The sequence below is a fragment of the Crocodylus siamensis genome, chromosome 4, assembly GCF_052110815.1.
Source record: "Crocodylus siamensis isolate JL-2025a chromosome 4, ASM5211081v1, whole genome shotgun sequence".
Lineage (NCBI taxonomy): Eukaryota > Metazoa > Chordata > Crocodylia > Crocodylidae > Crocodylus > Crocodylus siamensis.
The window spans coordinates 207,996,367-208,017,193 of NC_143398.1; the positions used below are offsets into that span (position 1 = coordinate 207,996,367).

The following is a 20,827-nucleotide window of genomic DNA, read 5'->3' on the forward strand; positions in this document are numbered from 1 at the left end:
CCCAGTACAGTGGAATACTTTAGCATGTCTATAACCGTATTGTGAAGTAGGGACCTTGGAATCTGTATTTGATTGGGTAATTTTGCCTACATTTACATTTTCAAGTGCAAGGAGTATTGGGACAGGAGAGAAGATTTTATATTGTGATTCTGATTTATTTCTGCTAATTTTTTATAAGGAGGCAGAGGTTGATTGATAACCAACAACATACAGCATGATTAAATTAAAATGCTTATTGTAAAGGACAATAGATAGTATTATACATATTATCATATATGGGAGGTGGTAGCATTGAACTAACCTTTCAGCAGCAACTATAACAACTCAGGACTGCTCCATTTAATGTCTAAGCAAATGTTTATTCTCTAAAGTAACTTTATGTACGTGAGGAGCCCAGTTGATCACAAAAGCAGTGGGATCATTTATTGCTGAGGTCAGTGGAATTATAAAAATGTATAAAACTATCCATGTTATAATGTTTGCAAGATTGGTCCCCAGATAGGGTATGAACAATTCTAAGCTTTGAGTCTTTTGGATGAGTCAGCTGTTGTCTTAGCCAGAGAAATTACCAGTCTGGGAGATAGACCTCAATTTGATTAAGGCTAAAATATAACAGTATTGAAAAGTAAATACAAAATATATTATGAATAATATTCTGCAAAGTCTAACCAAAGCATTAAAGTTTATTTCTTATTCACAATATAACAGGGGATAGCTGGATGGATGATTTTTTGCTTTGCATCTGAGGAGCAAAACCAGGATGTTCAGTATGTATGTGGTCCCCACTCCCCTTCCATTAGTTTATTCATAATTTAATATATTTGTAACTTCATGTTTTCAAATCAATCCTCATGGCTGTATCTTTACTCCCCTACATATCCTTATACTCCCCTACATATCCTTATACTGTCAGAGCTTATAGGTGACTTAAATAAACTTCCAAGATCCAAAGTGAGTTTCATAGAGATGTAAGGCTGGAAAGGAACCTCAAGAGATCATCTAATCCAATTTGGGATGAAACCTGTGACCCTGGTGTTATTAGCACTGAGCTCTAACCAACTGAACTGAAGCTGCTCTATTGTTTCATATAAATTTCCAATGTATGCCACTCTTACTCACTGACTTAAGGCAGTTACACACCATTAAAATGTAACATTTAGGAGCAAATGGCACATGACTACTAAAGTTTTTCTGTTTTCTGTTCCCTTAGAAATCACTACATGGTAACTGCTAGGAACTCTTTATTTCCTAACTGTGACATCTGTACTTGTAATATTTTGTGAGATCTGAATATTTGTATTATATGAAATTAGCATATAAATAATGAAAATTGATGTTATAACTTGCCTAAAAACCATCTAAATGAGGAGTTCATCAATATAGATCTTACTAATCATGCCTAAAGGTTGGGAAATGAATAATTTAGTTGATGAATTTAGTTTCTTTCTGTTTGTGTAATATCAGTAATTAGATCATGATTTCCTAACATTGTTCACATTTATTTGACAAAATGTCTTTCTGAAGTTGTTATTCTATGGATGGATTCTGAATACTAAAATAGTGAGGTGTATGGCTTAACTCTGACTGGTCCAATAAGTGATATGGCATTGTTTCAGTTCACTGATTGGTGTTAGCACTTCTGGCACAATTTTATACAAATACACACTTTTGTATCTCTGAATACTCATGAATGCTATTTGGTAATCTACTTTCTGACAGCATTTGTGCCAATAAAATAAAACTGCTTGATTGTAGTATACATAGAAGCATTATGAACATATCCAAAGGAAATTGTTTTTAACTTTTAAAAAAGTACAGGTAATGTCCTGTGAATTAAAGGTACACCACCATTTATTCTTCAATTTATTCCAAAAATCATTGGCAATTGAATTATTGGGAAATGACTGAGAATAAACAAATATTGGGGGTGTATCAGGAAAAAAAGTAACTAAATGGTAACTAAATATGGAACGAAGCCCCGCTATGCTGCTATGGGCTTTGTGCTGGTGGGCAGCTCGATACCCCATGGCCAGGTCCAGCGCTGGGTGTAGCTGCCTCAAGTTGCTAGACATGGCCTGGGGACTTGGGCATGCCCTCTGCTCACTTGGAGCAGAGCTGCCTCTGGCTGTGGTCCAGTGGCTCTGGCTCCACATGTGTTGCTTACAGACCCATGGCCCCTGGATGCGCCCTGCACCTTTCTCTGTGCTGTCCAGTCAGGAATGCACTCATTGTTTGCACTGCTCCTGGCCACTTTCCCAGCATGGCACCTACCCATTCCCTGCAGGCCCTGGTATGGTTGTGCGTACAGGGGGCTGTCCAGGATGCTGCCCAGGGCAGGCTGCAAACATGTTTGCCCAGTGAGCCACTTTAAGGTGCTTTAAGGTGTGCATATGTAGATGCATAGCTAAATTGCCTTAATCTACCTTAAGCTAAGGCACATTAAGTTTAGGCACTTGTAAATTTATGTGTAGACATGACCTTAAGGATAATTCCTTATGACCCCAATTCTACACAATTCACTAGGGCAAACTAATGCAAAGTCTTGTTGTAGACAGTGGTACTCAACTTCTATGCATGGTTTTTGCATTAGTGATTCCTGAAGAAAAATTGCTTCCTACAGGCTAAATCCTTTCAATTGATGCACTAAGCCTGTCTCTTCTGCCTGTTTAGAATTCTCTTGAATGCAATAGGCTACTATATAAAGAGATAATGTGGATAGGCAGATTGGTTTGCAGCTACTGATCTTGTATTTGAAAAAGGAAGCCACCCCACACATCAGGAATCTGATATTTCATGGAGATGCAAGTAGTGTATGTTTAAAATAAAAAATTAAAAAATATTAGCAGGTAATTTTTCATTGGTCATCCAACTATAAGCAGTAAAAACAACTCAAGCAACTCCAGAAATGAATCAATGAAACATAAAAGTCATAAACTTTTTACATTTCTATTAAACTTCACATCCAATAATCAGGCAAGGAGGACAAACAGTTTGAATCCCAATGATTTCACTGGCCCAACTTTATATGGGACAATCCTAACAATTTTTCTTGGTGTCAGGTGATTGGCTTTTTGTATGATTAAGGAGACTTGTCACCATTAGATAGCTGAGAAACAAATGCAGCTATTTCCTGCTTAATGAAGCATGATATTAGAGTTAGTGTCCACATGTGAGAATCCAATTAGCAGTTTGATTTATGCTTGTCTATATTCTATAGTTCATGTTTTCCTTCTGCTCTGAACAATACATTTCAGGTCTGAAGTAGGGAGGCGCCTAGTGAGTTCAAGCACCCTAGTAGTAGGCTGTCACTTAGTGAGGACTTTTTTTTCCAATATAGGCACCTCTTATATGCTTTATTTGGGTATAGCTTTGAGTCTGGAATGGCTTTTCCAAACTGCAGTAAACATCAAAAGCTGAAACAAACTCCTCAGGTTAAAAGAAATCTCAGTCTGGGTAAATTGCTTACAGCTTACAGTGAATCTCACAAGTTAAATGAGTTCCTCAGAACTGGAGCAAAATCCTGACTAAACTATACGGCCAACTTAAAGACCAGCTGTATTTAATAGGTTCTGATTCTAATCAGTCATTCCCCACCTGAATCCAAACAGAGTTTCAGCTAGCAGCAAACCCAGGTCCTTTCTAGCTCTAAATGAAAATTTCTCTAGTGCTCTCTGACAAGATAAAACTACCTCAATATCTATTCTTGCATGTTAACAACAATTAGAAAGGGAAAGGAGAAAGCAATCCTGTAGTTTTCTATCTATTCTTAGTCTTGTTAAAGAATTGTAATACTTATCCATTACTTGCTCAAACCTTTCACAAACTTACCAGCTGGGTTTCTATTCTCTCTGTGATGGATCAGGGGTTGAACTGAGCTATGTTTAGCCTATGAATTATTTCTACAATGGGCTCTCATTTTGTGAGTAATTTTTTTTTTTTAATAATTCAACCAGAAACCATCTCATTAGTACAATTAGATAGTAAGCTTTTTCAAAGGATAAGCAGATTTGTTAAGCCAGCGGAGTGCTCTGTAAGTCTTTCACAATGAGTCTAATAATGGTGAAATGAATCACTGCTCTTTGGATTACTAGAGGCCATCAGAAGTGCCATTTATGTAAACTATTTGGAATAATGGAAATAGTCACAATGTTAATTAACACGGACACTCACTATGAAGTACCAGGCAGAGGTTAAAACACAAAAGCGGGTGTCGGGGGAAACTGGCTCTGTTCTTGGATTCTTCACTATTTTGCTGTATGTTCTGGGGTAAGTTGCTTTGCTATTCTTTGCCCCAGTTTCTCATCTGTAAAACATAGCTAACTAACCCTTTAAAGGTGTTATGCAGCTCTGTTCATTATAACTTCTAATTTAAAAAATGCATTCTGAGATGCTCAGATGGAACTTTACACAGAGTAAAATATTACATTAGTATTTGAAAGTAAACACCTCTGCTGTGTTTCAATGCTTATTCTAATCGGTGCCTTGGCTCTGCTTAGGCATTTAGACAACTGTAGGAACTTGTTGCCAATATATTTTCAGTGCATTAGGTATGAAATTACAACCCTTAAAATATAATGATAATAAAAAGGTGCTATAAACATTTCCTTCCATACTACATCAGGTACTCATTTTCCATGATGGGCAGGCATCAGGGACAGGGCTAAACGTGTGTAAACAGAGATGTAAGTAATGGGCAATCCTGTTCTTGTAGCTTAGATCATCATTTTTGCCAGTGGATGTTTGTTATGACCTGCACATTTCCTGTTATTAGTTTGTCATAACTTTTGGAGGGGTATCTTACATTGGCAATTTCCCAGAATGGCAAGTGCCTATGCTAGGCTATTGGACACGTACAGTTAAACCTGATTGTCCATGACTGTGTTCACACAATTTATATGTTCCTTCAACTTATTTTTCAAAGATCTTTTTGTTCCTGATCTTTATTGGGAGTCAGATTTGCAACGAGCAATACTGTCAGGTTTGTGATTCACTGTTATGAGTGATGGTTTAAAATGTGCTTGAGGTTATACACAAAGATGAAAAATGCACCCCTGTGTTGTTTTCTCAACCCTTGTAACCTCCCCTTGGATTTTAAGTAGATAAGGCAGGATTGTTCTTTTGCTGTTCAAAGGTTTCTCTGACATTCACAGTGGCATTTAGACATGGATTAAGTATCTTGTTGGTTGCTTTTAGGATAAGCATTATTATTGGGGGGGGGGCGGACACACATTCCTATTAAAAAATTTACCATATATAATTATCTGAAAACAGGTTAGAAGATTTAAATTCCAATGGTTTTTATTATACTCAAATAATAGACAGCGATGTTTGAGCGTCAGTGTAAATACAGAAAAGTATGCATCTGGATGGGTGTTCTGGATTTGTGCCTTACTGATATTTTCTGTAAGATATTAAGGAATGGTATTGTGTCCATCAGATCAATGCAATGTAGAAAATGAAACTGATGGTGAGTTTTGGAAAGTATCAGTTTAGTTACTTAGAACATTTGTATTAACAGCTCAAGAAATTGTATCCTGAAATCCTCACTCAGACAAAATTTACTCTGTAAACAATTTGTCTCCATAAGGAATTAATGGTTTGGATTTATACCATGAGCCTGCAGACATACAGAAACATGCTATATATCTGCCGTATAATGGAAACTATGGCTTTTTGCTCAAGGGGCGTTATATTTGGCTGTCCGAAACTAACAAAACACTTGGGTTTCTGTCCCGAAAGTGAGAGCACTGCTGCATCAGGTTTGCTTCCTCAAATGTCTATTTAGATTTTGACTATTTGTTCCAACTGTGAAACAAGTACATTTCATAATCTGAAGAAAATAATAAAAAAGGGAAAGTAGTTTCTAGCTCAGCTCTATTGGACTGAATTCTCAGATCTCCTCACGTTACACTATCCATAATCATTTGCTACAGTTAGCAAAGATAAACTTCTGAAATCTGGGCCTGAATTTTGGATGGCCTAATTCTGGATGGCCTAGTTTGTAAGACTGACTACTGGCCTGACTGTCAGAAGTTTAAAGCATTCATAACTCTGAGTAGCTTTATTTAAGTTCTGGGTGTCCAACATCTTAGAAAAAAATTAGGCTTGCAGGTTCATTTTTTTGTGCCCTACATGTAAAATATTTTTTAAAATCTGTATACAAACAGTTAATTTGTTACACCCCCAGTCTATGGTAACACTGGACCGAAGGACATCTATTCCCATACCACTGAGAATTAGTTAGAAGTATCCAAAATATTTGATTTTTTTCAAGTTACTGCATTTGAACAAATACACATTCAGCTGTTCAAAACATGGTCTTTTGAGTGATGTTATATATATTTATGACCGACATTAACAGATTCCCATAGACTGAAATTGATCATTAAGGGAAACAGGTTTCCTGGGGTAATCTGTCTTGAAGGCTAGGGACAGACATTATGCATAAACCAGTTTAAATTATCAGAAACTGGTTTAAACCTGTAACAGAACAGATGTTCAGTCCATAAACCAGTTTGAAAATGACTGAAACCAGTTTGAGATAAACTTGATTGAATATACTTTCAGACTTAATTATTTGGCTCAAACCAGTTTATGCAATGTTTGTCCCAGACCCCCTCCTGGTTTAAGTTAAATCAGAGTCTTTTAACATCCCAGATGCTTTGCAACTCTGGGCAGGGCTCTGCTCCCTGCTCCAGCCTATCAGGGCTGGCCCCTCCCCTCTGCTCCCTAATTGCAGATCTGGCAGAGACTGCAGGTACAGCAGGGTCTGTCTGGCCTCCTCCTGCTCCTCTTCTCTTCCCCTTACCACTCCCTGCTCAAGCAGAGATTCCGCCCTCCCCTCTGCCTTACACAGATACCTCTCAGCATTACTTAGTATACCACGTGCTGGCTATGCTCTGTTGTGTGGGAGACAGGGCAAAGGCAGACAGGACAGTGTCATCTTATAGCTCTTTGGGGCTAATCAACAGGTAACTGGTAATGTCACTCTGTTCCTTGGAAAACGTTGTTTAAGAAGAGCTTGACCTAATGAGAGCCTTTTGTTTTGCTGTTGGGCTGCTAAACACTGTAACTCCCTGCTGTGTAAGTAAATGCTGTATAACTCCGTGCTAGCTCCCTCGCTAGTCAGAGGGGTGGGTGGGGGGCACTCCTCCCTAAACAGAGCATCCTGCTGGGGTCTGGCTATGCTTCCCTCAATTCAGCACTGAAGAAGGGAAGGGAGGGCTGTGGTAACACCTCCCCCAGCTTCTTGCCTGAGCCACTGCAGACATGTGCCTGCATTTCTGGAATGAAAATGGAATGTTTATCCACCTCCAAATCAGTTCAAGTTTTCCAGGTTATACTAACCTGCAAAGATTGAATCAATTCAGGCTCAGGCGTTTTTACTGTTTGTCTCTAGCCTAACTGGTTGGACCCAACATCCAGTGTAGTGAATAAAAAATTGTTTATTGAATTCAGTAACCTTTGAATCAGTACCTAATATCACACTTGTTTAAACATATGACTCCACAACTGATATTTCCATTCAGGTTTAGGCTCATGGAAATAATCTCCTCAAAACTGATTTTATAACTGGGTTAGGTAAATCTGAGACAGAAAAGATTCTTTAATCCATTCTGCTGTCCAATAACTGTTTCTTACAGTATATTTTCCACTGTACTTTAAATATCAAGAGTGTATTTCAGATAGCTGGTACAAGGATGGTAGTAGGGATTGATCTATTCCAAATGTGTTTGATGCTAGGAAGGCAATATAATATTTTTACACACTCCCATGGGAATTTTCCCACTTTGACGAAGATTAGAAGATGATTCACTTTGGAGTACCATTGTCACAAACCAATAGTTTATATATTTATTTGAACCAAAAGGCAACTGTTTAACTAGAACCTGTTCAATTTCTCATATAGCTTCCTTTTTATCAGAAGAATTTTTGGTTCTTTTAAACTGGCAAAATTGAACAGGTCAAGTAAATAATAGTGATGTCCAGAAAACTTAGTATTTATCAGTGTCAGAAAAGACATTTATTTAAGCACCAGCAAAATTCCCCTATCTCAACTTGCATTATTCTTCTTGACATAAAGTACCTTGAGAAAGTTCCAAATATAGGAGGAAAATGTATACTGAAGAAGCCATTTGTTGCCTCCAGGCTGTCGAAGAAGTTTAAGCCCTAAAGACTTAACTTATGTTTATGAAGGATAAACAAAAGAATTTCCATTATAAAAATATGTCCATTATATTCTGATAAATGTCTTTTTTATTTCCAGTTATGTTATACTCCACATAATGAACAGCTAACGACAGCAATTATATTAGAGTATTTGGCTTTTTTAGGATGGCATCATAAAGGAAAATTTGAGTGCCTCATACATTAGCAATTCTAACTGTGGCTTTAATTAAAAAGTGAAACTAAAAATAGGAACAATGTGGAAAAGACGCACGTTACATATGTCTATGAAATGCTACACTAGAGACTGTAGCAAAATTATGGCTCTAATCCAAAATATATTGAAGTTAGTGTTTTGTTCACCTTGGAAGAACTTGGAAATGGTGACGTACAGGGATGAAGATGGCGAATATACCATCTCTGTGTCTCTTGTCAATTCCTCTTTTAAAGAAATGGGCTATTACAGCACTAAGGATATGGGAATAGCTGTATATATTTTTTCATACTTACAGCGAAGCACCCATCACCCACTCATTCATGTGTCACATGTGCCAAATCCCAGAACTAAGGCAATGTAGCCACATCAACATCAATGTGATGATGAGAGTGTGTCTGTATGTATGTTACTCAGGCTGTGATCTGGATGTGGGATTTGCTTACAAAAAGAAGACAAAGCACAAGTGACATGGGAAAGTACCCCAAGAAGATGCTTTCAGGTTTCTTACAAGGTCTCAAAATATGATTAAAAAAACCAACAATGGGTCTGTTCTATTGGGTGCATTATTTAATATCATGTGTGATTTAAAAATACTTTTCTGAAATAATCTCTTGTCCTTCCTCTGTCCTTTAGCTTTATTTTTATCTGTTCCTTCTTATGCATGCTACACTTTAGATTCTCCTCTCATTCCTGCTCCCCTGACAGTTTCTTTTTTGAAAAGAACTCTGGGTTTCCAAAAGTGCCTACTAGGACTTTGTGATAAACTTTTCTGACCTCATTTTCTGTCTTTCCTGATGCCACATTTGATTTTATGTTGATGTAATGAGTTGTCACTGGGAAATAAACCATGGAGCGTCTGGATCTAAAAACATGAGACTTTACAATGTGGAATAAGTGGTAAGGCTCATTAGACTAGAGTCAGAAACAGACATATAACCTGACTCTCTGTTCTGGTGATTCTTAGTTCCTCTCTAATTATTAGCTGTATAAATCATCTTGTAAGTCAACTTCTGCTACCAAATTATTGACTTTTCTTTTATCTCATCCAGAGTGACGTTTTATATCTGGAGACCTTTAGTTTAATCCCTGCCGTGACCAGTTCTGGAGAATTATTAGTACTAAACAATAAAAAAGCATTTCAATGTTTGTCTTCTTATAGGCCTCTTCTACATGTTACAAATATTGCACAATTAACTTGAGAGCAGCTACACATGCAAATTGCTCATCACCCAATAAAGAGCTCCAACCCAGTAAAGTCTGACCTCAAAAATATGTACATTATAGCTGGTTGCTATCAAGCTTTAATTTGCGTGTTTAGCATGGTGTTCCCTGTGGGAGAGCTTCCTAAGCAGACAGGGCTCCCAGACACAGGGATACAAGCTCTGAGTCCTGAGGATTGCCCAATCCAGTCCCAAATATTTAATCTCTTAGTTCTTTGGGTATTTACAATGCTCCTGAGATGTAAACAGGATCTTGAGATTCTGTCTGTGCAATCTGAAATATAATTGTCTGTTGGAATCTGCTGGCCACTCCTGGCAACTTGGCTAACGCTTCTGGGCCTGGAATGATGGTTTGATTTTTGTTTGTGTTTTGTTGAACTGCCGGTCTCATTGTATATGTGTAATTGTGCTGTTTTGAGGTGTCTGGCTTGTGCAGATACAATAAGATACACTGTTTCATATATATACACAAATTCTAAAGTTAGGCCCTTCATTACATCCTTCTACCACTTATAGAATAACCCGTTTCATTCCTTAATTCCATAAACCTGCATCTGAAGACTTTAACCTTCTGAAGTTTGTAGTTTTAAGATATAGTTTATGTGCCACATTAAATATTCAGTGAAATGATCATTTAGATTGACAGCCATGAACAAAATGAGAAGGGACTTGTCAATGCAGCTGTTGGTTAATTAATGTTTAAGTAACTCATGAACTACATCATTATAGTTTTTAATGTCATTTGACCTTTGCTTCATAAACACGTAGGCACTAGATTATTTTTTGAGCCAGACTCTGGTGTCTGAAATATTACTTATTCCAACAAACTGACAGTATATATACCAGAGAGTGACTTACTTCCTTGAGGCAAGACTCAGAAATTGGAGTTAATCCCAGTGGGATTAAGCAGTTTTTAACCAATACCTCTATTATGGATCACTTTATTATGGGTCACTATTCTTCCCCCAACAGAACCCCTCCCAAACATACACAAATACACTCTAGCTTCACATATTCTGACTGAACTTGTCTTGTAGCCAAATGGGCAATTTAATTCTTTAAATCTCAAATGCCTTTCCCTAAACACTAGCTATGCATATGAAAGAGTGATGCATGCTGCACTCAGACAAGTGACAGCTTCATTTCATTGGCACTCCCTCTCTTTAGTGGTCAGAGGAGACCCAAGGCAGCATAATACTTTCAGATAGTGAATTAAGATGGCCTGGGACAATGTTTTATTGATATACAGTTAAGATTTCTTTATCCTAACATTTTCATTTCCACTTGTCTACTGAAGAGAAACTGGAATTTATTGCTATTCATGTGTTTTGGGCCAGATTACTTGCCCATGCTGGAGAAGGTGCATGATTGTATTGCTTTGGAGCAACACCAGAATGCTGTGATTAAAAGCATTCCCAAAGACACAAAAGGTACAGCACTACTTGCTGCAAACCTTTGCAGCTTCCCTGCATCTGCTGACTAGAATAGGATGAGAAAGGGAGGAGCAGGGCAATATCTCTTGATTCCTTTCTCAACTGGATACCTTGTGATGTTTAACACTCTAGGATTGCTGAGGCAGGAGAACTTCTGAGTGATCAACAACCGCTAGAGTGTGCCAGAAGCTGAGGGGAAGTTTCTCATTCCCTTTGTTCCCTTCCCTCTTTATCTATTCAGGTTGCCATTGTTCAGGATTTTTCCTATTCAAAGATTGAATCTGGCCACCTTGATGGGGGTAAGATGTTAAATCCAGATCCAAACTTGCTTAAAGGTCAGGTCTGGACCCCTGGTTCTAGTCCAACCCTGCTTTATTGAAACAACTTGGAAGCCCCAAGGGAGTCCCACCTACGATTACTGTGTTCACACATTGCTGATGTACTGGATAACTCTTAAAATGTCATGATTATTTGCGTAGCCCCAGCCATTGCTGCAGCTAGGCAGGGCTTGAATGATGATGTTACTGAAGTTATATCTAGCCCATGCTGAAGTTTAATTTCTCTTGGCACCAGTGCTAACTGTCAAGGAAAAATCTTAAGTTTGGTGCTGCCATCACAGGGAGTTGAAACTACAGACAGGCCCCCAGAATGTGCCCTCTGGGTGACCTGGAGACTTGTCAATCACAGAGCATGAGGTAATCTGATCTAACGCACATGCTCAGTTCACTGACTGCATGATGTAATTTGACTAGAAATTTCTCTGTGAAGAGCATTCTGATTGGCCACTAAATTCATAGATTCATAGATGCTAGGGTCGGAAGGGACCTCAATAGATCATCGAGTCCGACCCCCTGCATAAGCAGGAAAGAGTGCTGGGCCTACATTACCCCAGCTAGATACACATCCAACCTTCTCTTGAAAACCCCCAGGGTAGGGGAGAGCACCACCTCCCTTGGGAGCCCGTTCCAGACCTTGGCCACTCGAACTGTGAAGAAGTTCCTCCTAATATCCAATCTAAATCTGCTCTCTTCTAGCTTGTGGCCATTATTTCTTGTAACCCCCGGGGGCGCCTTGGTGAATAAATACTCACCAATTCCCTTCTGTGCCCCCCTGACGAACTTATAGGCAGCCACCAGGTTGCCTCTCAACCTTCTCTTGCGGAGGCTGAAAAGGTCCAGTTTCTCTAGTCTCTCCTCGTAGGGCTTGGCCTGCAGGCCCTTAACCATACGAGTGGCCCTTCTCTGGACCCTCTCCAGGTTATCCGCATCCTTCTTGAAGTGCGGCGCCCAGAATTGCACGCAGTACTCCAGCTGCGGTCTGACCAGCGCCCGATAGAGGGGAAGTATCACCTCCTTGGACCTATTTGTCATGCATCTGCTGATGCAAGATAAAGTGCCATTGGCTTTTCTGATGGTTTCGTCACACTGCCGACTCATGTTCATCTTGGAGTCCACTAGGACTCCAAGATCCCTTTCCACTTCCGTGCCACCCAGCAGGTCATTTCCTAGGCTGTAGGTGTGCTGGACATTTTTCCTCCCTAGATGCAGCACTTTGCATTTCTCCTTGTTGAACTGCATTCTGTTGTTTTCTGCCCACTTGTCTAACCTGTCCAGGTCTGCTTGCAGCTGCTCCCTGCCCTCCGGCGTGTCCACTTCGCCCCATAGCTTAGTGTCATCTGCAAACTTGGACAGAGTACATTTCACTCCCTCATCCAAGTCGCTGATGAAGACATTAAAGAGTATCGGTCCAAGCACCGAGCCCTGCGGGACCCCACTGCCCACACTCTTCCAGGTCGAAACCGACCCATTCTTATAAAAGGTTTGTGAGCCGCCACCCGGGTGTGGTGAGGTAGTGTGTGTGTTTTGGAGGGACTGTCTCACAGGGAGAGACCGATCCTGTGAGGCGCAAGCAGAGGCTGCGGATGGCAGGGACTGTGAGGCGCAAGCAGAGGCTGCGGACGGCGGGTGGAGCGACTCATCTTTTCAATCTCATTTACGGGACTGTTTGGCTTCAATTTTGACTTCGGCTTACTTCGTTCTGGCTTTTCATCTCCGACCTTGGTTTACGGACTTTCTTTTGGACTGGCGTCACGACCCCGTTCCTCGATTCACTATGTTACAGTTTTTTGTTGTTTGTTATCCCGTTCATGAGCTGTTGACCAGCCCTGGGACTAGCTAGTGGGCAGCCGCACCTATCCCTCAGGGGGTAGAAAGCAAGGGCTCGCTAGTGAACCCCATGGGCCAACAGACCCCTTTGTTGTTCGCTATACTGTAACTGAAGAAATATCTGAGCCTCCGCTTCCCAAGCGTGAGTAAATAAATCATCTTTGTTTAAACTTCCCGTACAGCTCACACTCCACCGCTGCTAATCCCACCTGTTCGTATTCCAATTGCTACCCCGGCCCACCGTGACCTCGGGGCCCGATTCACTCGGTGTTCAGTTACCCCGACACTAACATAGAAGCATAAGGCCTGCCACAACAGATCAAGTCTTCTGTTTGTCACGTCGTGTCCTGCTTCTGGCAGTGGTTAGTACCTGGGCACCACTCAACAATTAGGAGGAGACTGTTGGAACTGGATATAAAAGTTGCTCCTGTGACTAATAGGCAGGATGGAGAATGCCCGTCATTTGTTATACAATCATTCTCCTATTTGAGGGACTGAATGACTTGTTTCAGTGGAATTATGAAGGTTTTATTAAATAGAACATTCTCCTTTTGACATTCCTTTTCGGGTCATGATACTCTAATTCAATTAATGATCCCACTTAGAGCTGGTCATAAAATCTGATGCAAGCATTCTATTGAAAATCAGCCCTTTTTCTGTCTATAAATGGCCTTTTGTTAACAAATTTATTTGCTCTTCATAATTTGTATATTTCTTTTGAACAATCATCAGCCTATGAAAAGCTTGTGAAGTGTCCAGGATATTCTTTATATCCCATCTGCTACTTGAGTTGGATGTTGGGTATTGTTTCTGTTCCGGCATGAATATTTGTTTCATGAAACAGTCACACTTGAACATGAACGAATGTGACCATTTGTATGTGAACAAACGCATTTGTACAAATACAGTATTTTCATGTAACATTCAACAAACAAATCCTTGCTTTATACAAATGCTGAAGAACAGCAAATAAAAGATGAGTATTTTGTTCAGGTATATATTTACAGGTTCTTTCTGTGGAATTCTTTCAGGCCTATTCCTGTTCACACAGCAACAATATAAAATAGCCCAAATGTACACTACCCCAAATATTCTGAAGTGGTTTTTTTATTCATAGAAGGCTCTTTCTGAATGTAGGAGTCACAGAAAAAGTCCTTTTTAAAGAGGACTCCTATGTTATGGGAAGAAAATGTTTTTTTATTAATTGTCAAGCTAAATAAAATAATTGGATGATATATTAGCCTACAAAGGAACAACATGCCATGTCACCATGTATTTATTTTCACTGTGTTGGAGCATTGGTGCAACAATTATAGTTTTGCACCTTTCTTTCTAGGAATTTTAAAGTTCCATTAAAAAACTTGGAGGAACACTATTGCTCACATAAAAAGCATGAACAATTAACAATCTGTTATCCAACGTACCGTGTGCTTTATGTATATCTTGCTATGCATAACTTAGGTTACATAGAACCAAGCCTTAAAGAGAAAAAGTTAATTAAATATAGTATAACCTAGGCCACTCATGGATCTGCATGGCTCACAATATTTTTAGTCAGTTGAAAAAAGGATGAGCTGCACAGGTAATTACTATATCTTTTACTTCAAAGTGTGCTGCATTTTCACCCAGCTGGATCACAGCAGCAGTCCCAGGAAAATGACTGGAGAAGAACTGCCATTTGAAATAAAAGCCAGAGCAAACAAAGGGGGCAGCTCTATTTCCACACAGCTGTTTGCTATGACCTTACATGATCCGCAGCTGGTTTTGCCAATGCTTATTGAGGACTATGTGATCTCACCCCCGCCCCAAATATCCAGGTTTTATTGTATACATAAAGAGTTAAAAATTTAAGCACCTTATACAAATTTTCAAGGCTAAAGGGTCGATAGTTAGTATTTATTATAGTGACTAGAACTTGGCAGTAGTAGAAAGATTTGCTTACATGTTTGCCAATTTTTATAGTGATTGGATTCAGCATTTACTCTGTGGTATCTTATTTTCCTTTTAATGTTTCTTGTGAATAGATTTCTTTGGCATAAATGTTAGAAAATAGTTGTTTTTTCAAGCAAAGCCTTTGTTTCACATGAAAATAAAAATATTTTCTGGCAAAATATTTGTGCCAGAAATGTTCACACTCTATTTGAATAGCTTCAGTCATTTAGTTACCTGAAGTGTATGATATTTGCTGCTATGTAACCAAGAGAAAATTGTAGGTAATAAATTCTCAAAGACAGATAAAGCAAGCAAAAAAAATCAGGGTGGCTGCTGTTATTTTGAATTTTTTTTTCTCTTATTTTTCATTGATTTCTGATGTCTTTTCACCATCTCTAGTTAAGAAATTGAAAATCCAAAAGACTGCATTACAGGTACCTAAGTTAGGACCTGGATATGAAGGAGCACAATGAACCAATGATGCAGTGGTAGACTATGGTTCAACTCCTTTAAAGTCAGCAACAGTGCTTTTATACCCCAAGTGAAGATCTAGTCCTATGCTTCCCTGATTTGTTGGTACAATTGTCATTGTATCATTCTAGGTTAGTGGTGCTCAACTTTTTGGCCCCATAAGCCAGATGTGCCCATCTGCAGGCTGGATCAGACCCGTCCCACTGTGCAGTCCTGAATTCTGGGATCAGGCCCCAAGGCTCTGTGCCACTTCTGCCTGGCTCTACGTAGCAAGATCAGGTCCTGTGCTGGATCCCAGGGAGACCCATACTCCAGATGACATGGTGCTGGGGTTTGGATCTGGCCCATGGACTACAGGGTTAAGTTACCATTCTAGGTAACTTACCGTGCTACCCTACATTGCTCCCAAGCATATCTGATTTTATTTCTGCACTAGTAAAAAAGTATTAACCTGCATCATTTTGTACTACTCCAAATACATAGTGACCAGAAAGCATTTCTGTATGATGGTTGTTTCCATCCCCGTGTGAAATAAGCTTTGGTTCATGCAGAATGCCTATATCATAGAAACCATGAAAACTGCTCCTGCTCAGCACGTGTTCAATTGATACTGCAGCTGTGTTGGTGAAATACTGATCATGTATATTTTCACCTCCCTCCCCAGTATGCAGTGTACACAGTTGTGCTGTAGGATTCTCCTTCTGGATACAAAGGTACCTATTTTATTGCATATAAGAGAAACAAGCAAGTTTATTGGGACATGAACAACTCAGTTAAAACAGCAGATATAGCCCCAGAATGACTGCTTTCAAGATGCCGTAACTCAAGAAACAGTGCTGGTGATAATCTTATACATGACTAGAACGGGGTAATAAAAGACTGACATGTTAAGATAATTCTTTTAATCTGCTTGCTTATGTTTGAGCTAAATGTAGAACTTTTTCAAAGCCATTTATAAGAGGCACATACATTAACCTTGTTATTCTTTAATAGCATTTACCTGTGTACTCCTATACAACACTTTGAAAATTTACCCTATAAGGGCATTTTTACATGTGCTCTGGGAGGCATGGGGGGCATTTTAATTAGTGTGCCGAGCTAATTGAAAGCACCTGATCGTCACATGTATTAGCATCTCCATGCTGAAAAAATGGCGGTGGGGCGCTTTGAACTAAGGCTTGTTTGAGCTTTAGTTCAAAGTGCCTTGCTGCCATTTTTCAGCCTGGGGATGCTGATACACATGACGCTAGAGTCTGCTGGAGCACATTAATTTCTGTCCAGCCAACTCAATTAATTGAGCCTGCTCCAAAGCGCTGGATTTCTAGTATGTTCAAGCAGGCTCCCTGCATGTGTATAGGAGCCCTAGGGCTGTGGCCCATCCGCCTTATTTTGTAAATTGATTTCCAAGATAATCCACAGTACATGCAAGAATGCCCTTGCATATAAAATAGCGTTCTTCATGCCTACATGGGGCTAAGCCTGGGAGGCTGTCTTCAGTAAAGCCTCCCTAACTGGTTCAACATTCTTGTTTTAACAAACTGCAGTAAAAGAACCTAACATTATTTGAGGGGGGAAAAACCCAACATTCATTCGTATAAACTCAAAAGTGAGTGGACATACAGATAAATCATAGTACAAAATACTATGCCAGATAAATGTTAACTGAATCAGAAGAGTCCCAAGACTGTCAAAGCATCTTATGGAAGCCAGGAACAGATTTCTTAGTTAATGATGCCATGGGTGCTTCTCTTTCCTGGGCTCTTCAGAAACTTGTTGTTTATAAAGAAGGCACATCAGCTTTCACTGTTTAAAGACAAAGGTTAGTGCTGACATAGCTGGTACAATTTCAGTGTATCCTAGCAAGGTTGGAGTTGGCCCCAATGTGTGTGTGTGTGTTTGGTTTTTTTGTACTTGAATAAATTAGTTCAGCAACTGTGTATTGATGACTTTTTAACCTATGAGCAGCAGTAAATAGTGGAGAGGGGAATGGGGGTGAGGGGGCAGGAAAGAAAGTCAGGCTCCTTAATCTTTGTCTGTAGGGTTTTTTTTAGTGAAATATTTAGAGGCCTCCTTCCATTCAGGAACTGAAGGATCTTATATTTTTCATTTCATGTCTGAAGGCAGTTTAAAAGTTGAGATACGGTTTAATTTATATTTAAGCGCAACTTCTTCTTTGGAATATACATTACGTCTTATCCACTGAAAGCACTATGTCATGACAGACAAGCGGGAAAGACTGAAGTATGTAAGATAAGGCTTCCAGTTTATATACTGTCAGAAGAAATGATAGCATCAGTTTTAAAAATAAAAATACTAAAAGAGAACTACAAAGGTTTACACATGTAAACTTTGGTAAAAGATTTGTTTCTATAGAAGAAGAAAATTTTGCCTTGGTTATCCTATCACAGTTTCATAGTTGGTAGGGTCAGAAGGGACCTGAGCAAATCATCAATTCCAACCCCCTACCACGGCAGAAAAGAGTACTGGGATCAAACGACCCCGGATAGGTGATTATCTAGCCTCCTTTTGAAGACCCCCAGGATAGCAGCGAGCACCACTTTCCTTGGAAGTTGGTTTCAGCTCCTAGCTGCCCTGACTGTGAAGTAGTGCCTCCTGATATCTAGCCTGAATGTACTCTCAGTTAATTTATGGCCATTATTCCTCATTACTCCCAGTAGTGCTTGGGGGAACAGGGACTCTCCTGGTCCCCTTTGGCCAGTTTGTAGATGGCCACCAGATCCCCTCTCAGCCTTCTCTTGTGGAGGCTGAACAGGTTCAGGTCCCGTAGCCTTCGCTTGTAGGGCCTGCCTTGCTGCCCTGATCATGTGGGTGGCCCTCCTCTGGACCCTCTCAATGCTGCCCACATCCCCCCTGAAGTGCAGCGCCCAGAACTGCAGCCTGACTAAGGTCACACAGAGGGGGAGGATCACCTCCTTGGACCTGCTCGTGTTGCATCTGTGGATGCATGACAAGGTGCAGTTAGCTTTCCTGACCGCGCCCCCACATTGGCAGCCCATGTTCATTTTGGAATAAATAATGACAAAAATCAGCTAAGCTATCATTTTACTCTTAATTTAGCTAAATTGGGCATATTCCTAAATTGTGCATACAAAAAAAAAGTCCATACAGAAACTAAATATTGTCTACATTTCACACAATCTCTTTGTTTCTTTCCTTTTCCAAGAAAATTATATTAGTAAATCCTGCTCTTCAAATGTAAAATTTGTCAGCCATAACGTTGGTAATGTATAGTACAAGAGAATTTGAATCTGTAAATCGAGTGTCATTAACGTGAGGAAAAGCGTTGTGCTACTTCAAAAAATGGGCTGTTTAAAGAAAAAATGTTTTCAGGTCCCAAATTTTTTAGTATGAAATATTAGAATTTAGTTGAGGTGGGAACTCAAATTCATTTTTATCAGGGAAATGTCTGTTGGCTAACAACATTGGTTAAAATTCTTTTTTTCCCCATATACCCTGCCATATCTGTCACAAGGGCACCATAATCATGATCTAGATGCTTGTAGATTACTTAAACTTATGGCCTGTGGTCCAAACCTGGCCTGCAGAGCAGTGTTTCCTGGCCAATAGGGTTCTGAAAAGGGCTGGGAATTCAGGGGTGGGATGAGCAGAAGTGGGGCCTGCTGCTGAAATCTGTGGTATGGAACCTTTTTGGGGGTGTGTTGGCAGTGGGAGGCAAGTAATAGATGCATTAACCCCCTCATGGCTGCCACAGCTGCTTGTCCTGCCACTGCACCCAGATCCAGCCTGCTAGGAGCCCTATGGTCCAAAAACAACCTAGGGAGGCCAGGTGAGTTTGACACCCCTGCTGTAAGCTGGTTTTTAGTCCTGTTTGCAACCTCATTCATTTCAATAGGGGTCTGTGCAGACCTCAGGGTTATGGTTTTGGGCATAAGTTTTAGGAGCAGGGTTACTGGAACTACTTCAGTGATTTTAACTAGGGTGCCTTGAGATCCTTTCAGGGGTGTTGATGGGTGCTCCACAATGTTAGTGCTGTTAGGTTTGCAAACATGATTGACAAGATAAACCTAGAGATTTTAAATATAAATCCATAGTTCTGGTTCTTTTCCGTTCTTTGCAAAAGAAACACCGTTCTGTTGTTTTCCTCTAGTCAAACACGTGTCAATTTACATCTTCACTGACTGGCTTTCTTGCATGCATACCAGCCTCTGGCTTCTTTTACCATTCATTCCATTCAGGAATGGAATCAGACTTACTGCAGATGCTTCATCAGCCTGATGAAAGGGATTTGTACCTGAAAGTTTGCAAATGAGAATTTTTTCAATTATGTTAGTTGGTCTAATAAAAGATATCAGCTTGACCCAAAGAACCTTGTTGGCCTATGTCCTTAGACCAATATGACTACAACCTATACCCCTGAAAGCTAAAAGCTGGCATTTTCTGAGGGGTGCCTCAAGTCTAAATTGGTTTAGAACCACTGTGCTACATTTTAAACCTTGTTTTCTTTTACAGATCTGATGAGCATCAGCAAACTTTTCTCTTCCTTCTTGGACCTGGCTGCTGACCTTAAGTGATCAGTGATTTTCAAGACAGTTGACCTGAGAGGGAAGGTAGGAAATTAATATTTTTACATTACATAATGGTAGTGTGATTGGATTCAATTAAATATATTCCAGTTATCATCCCTAATTTAATTCTTGGCTGTGATTTAGTATTACTCTTCCAAAAGATTCTTAATGTGACTTTAGGCTAACAAATCTAGATATCGTAGATTAGTTTATCTATTATCAGCTTGTGTAGCTTACCTGGATAAAATAAAAAAAACCCTTATATAGTAGGTTAATCAGCCTGTCATTAGTTACATAGGTTCTATTTGGAACAAAATTGGGCACAACATGTGAATGAAATGTGAACCTTCCCATGATCTCAGCTTTCATCTACTTCCCAGTGAAACATTTTACTTAGCTAAGAAGTGAATTATGTTACTTGATATTAAATTTAGGTCACATTGGTGACTATCTTATGGCTGGAAATTCTACAGCTCACTTCTTACTGACAGTTGACATATGAGATAATAATGTGTGGTCAAAAATATATATATTGATCAGGTCTTGAAAGTGTTGCAATCATATGAGCAAAGTAGAATTCAGAACCTCATGATAAGACAATTTCCCAGGTGATAACTAGCTGTCTTGGCAACATATCGCAGTTATGTACCTTAGCAGCAAGTGAAAAAATTATGAT

General features: G+C 39.6%; 1 protein-coding gene across 6 annotated transcripts in view; it reads right to left on the reverse strand.

Moving 5' to 3' along the window:
• B3GALT1 (beta-1,3-galactosyltransferase 1) overlaps positions 1–20,827 on the reverse strand; it is a 390,202-nt gene that overhangs the window by 81,836 nt on the left and 287,539 nt on the right. The window contains exon 4 of one of the 6 annotated variants that reach the window (XR_016442078.1): positions 16,158–19,877. The exons of the other annotated variants lie outside the window; for them this stretch is intronic. The gene's annotated coding sequence lies outside the window, so the exon portion shown is untranslated. Of the gene's footprint in view, positions 1–16,157; positions 19,878–20,827 lie in introns of those variants that run through there. 6 annotated transcript variants of the gene reach the window in all.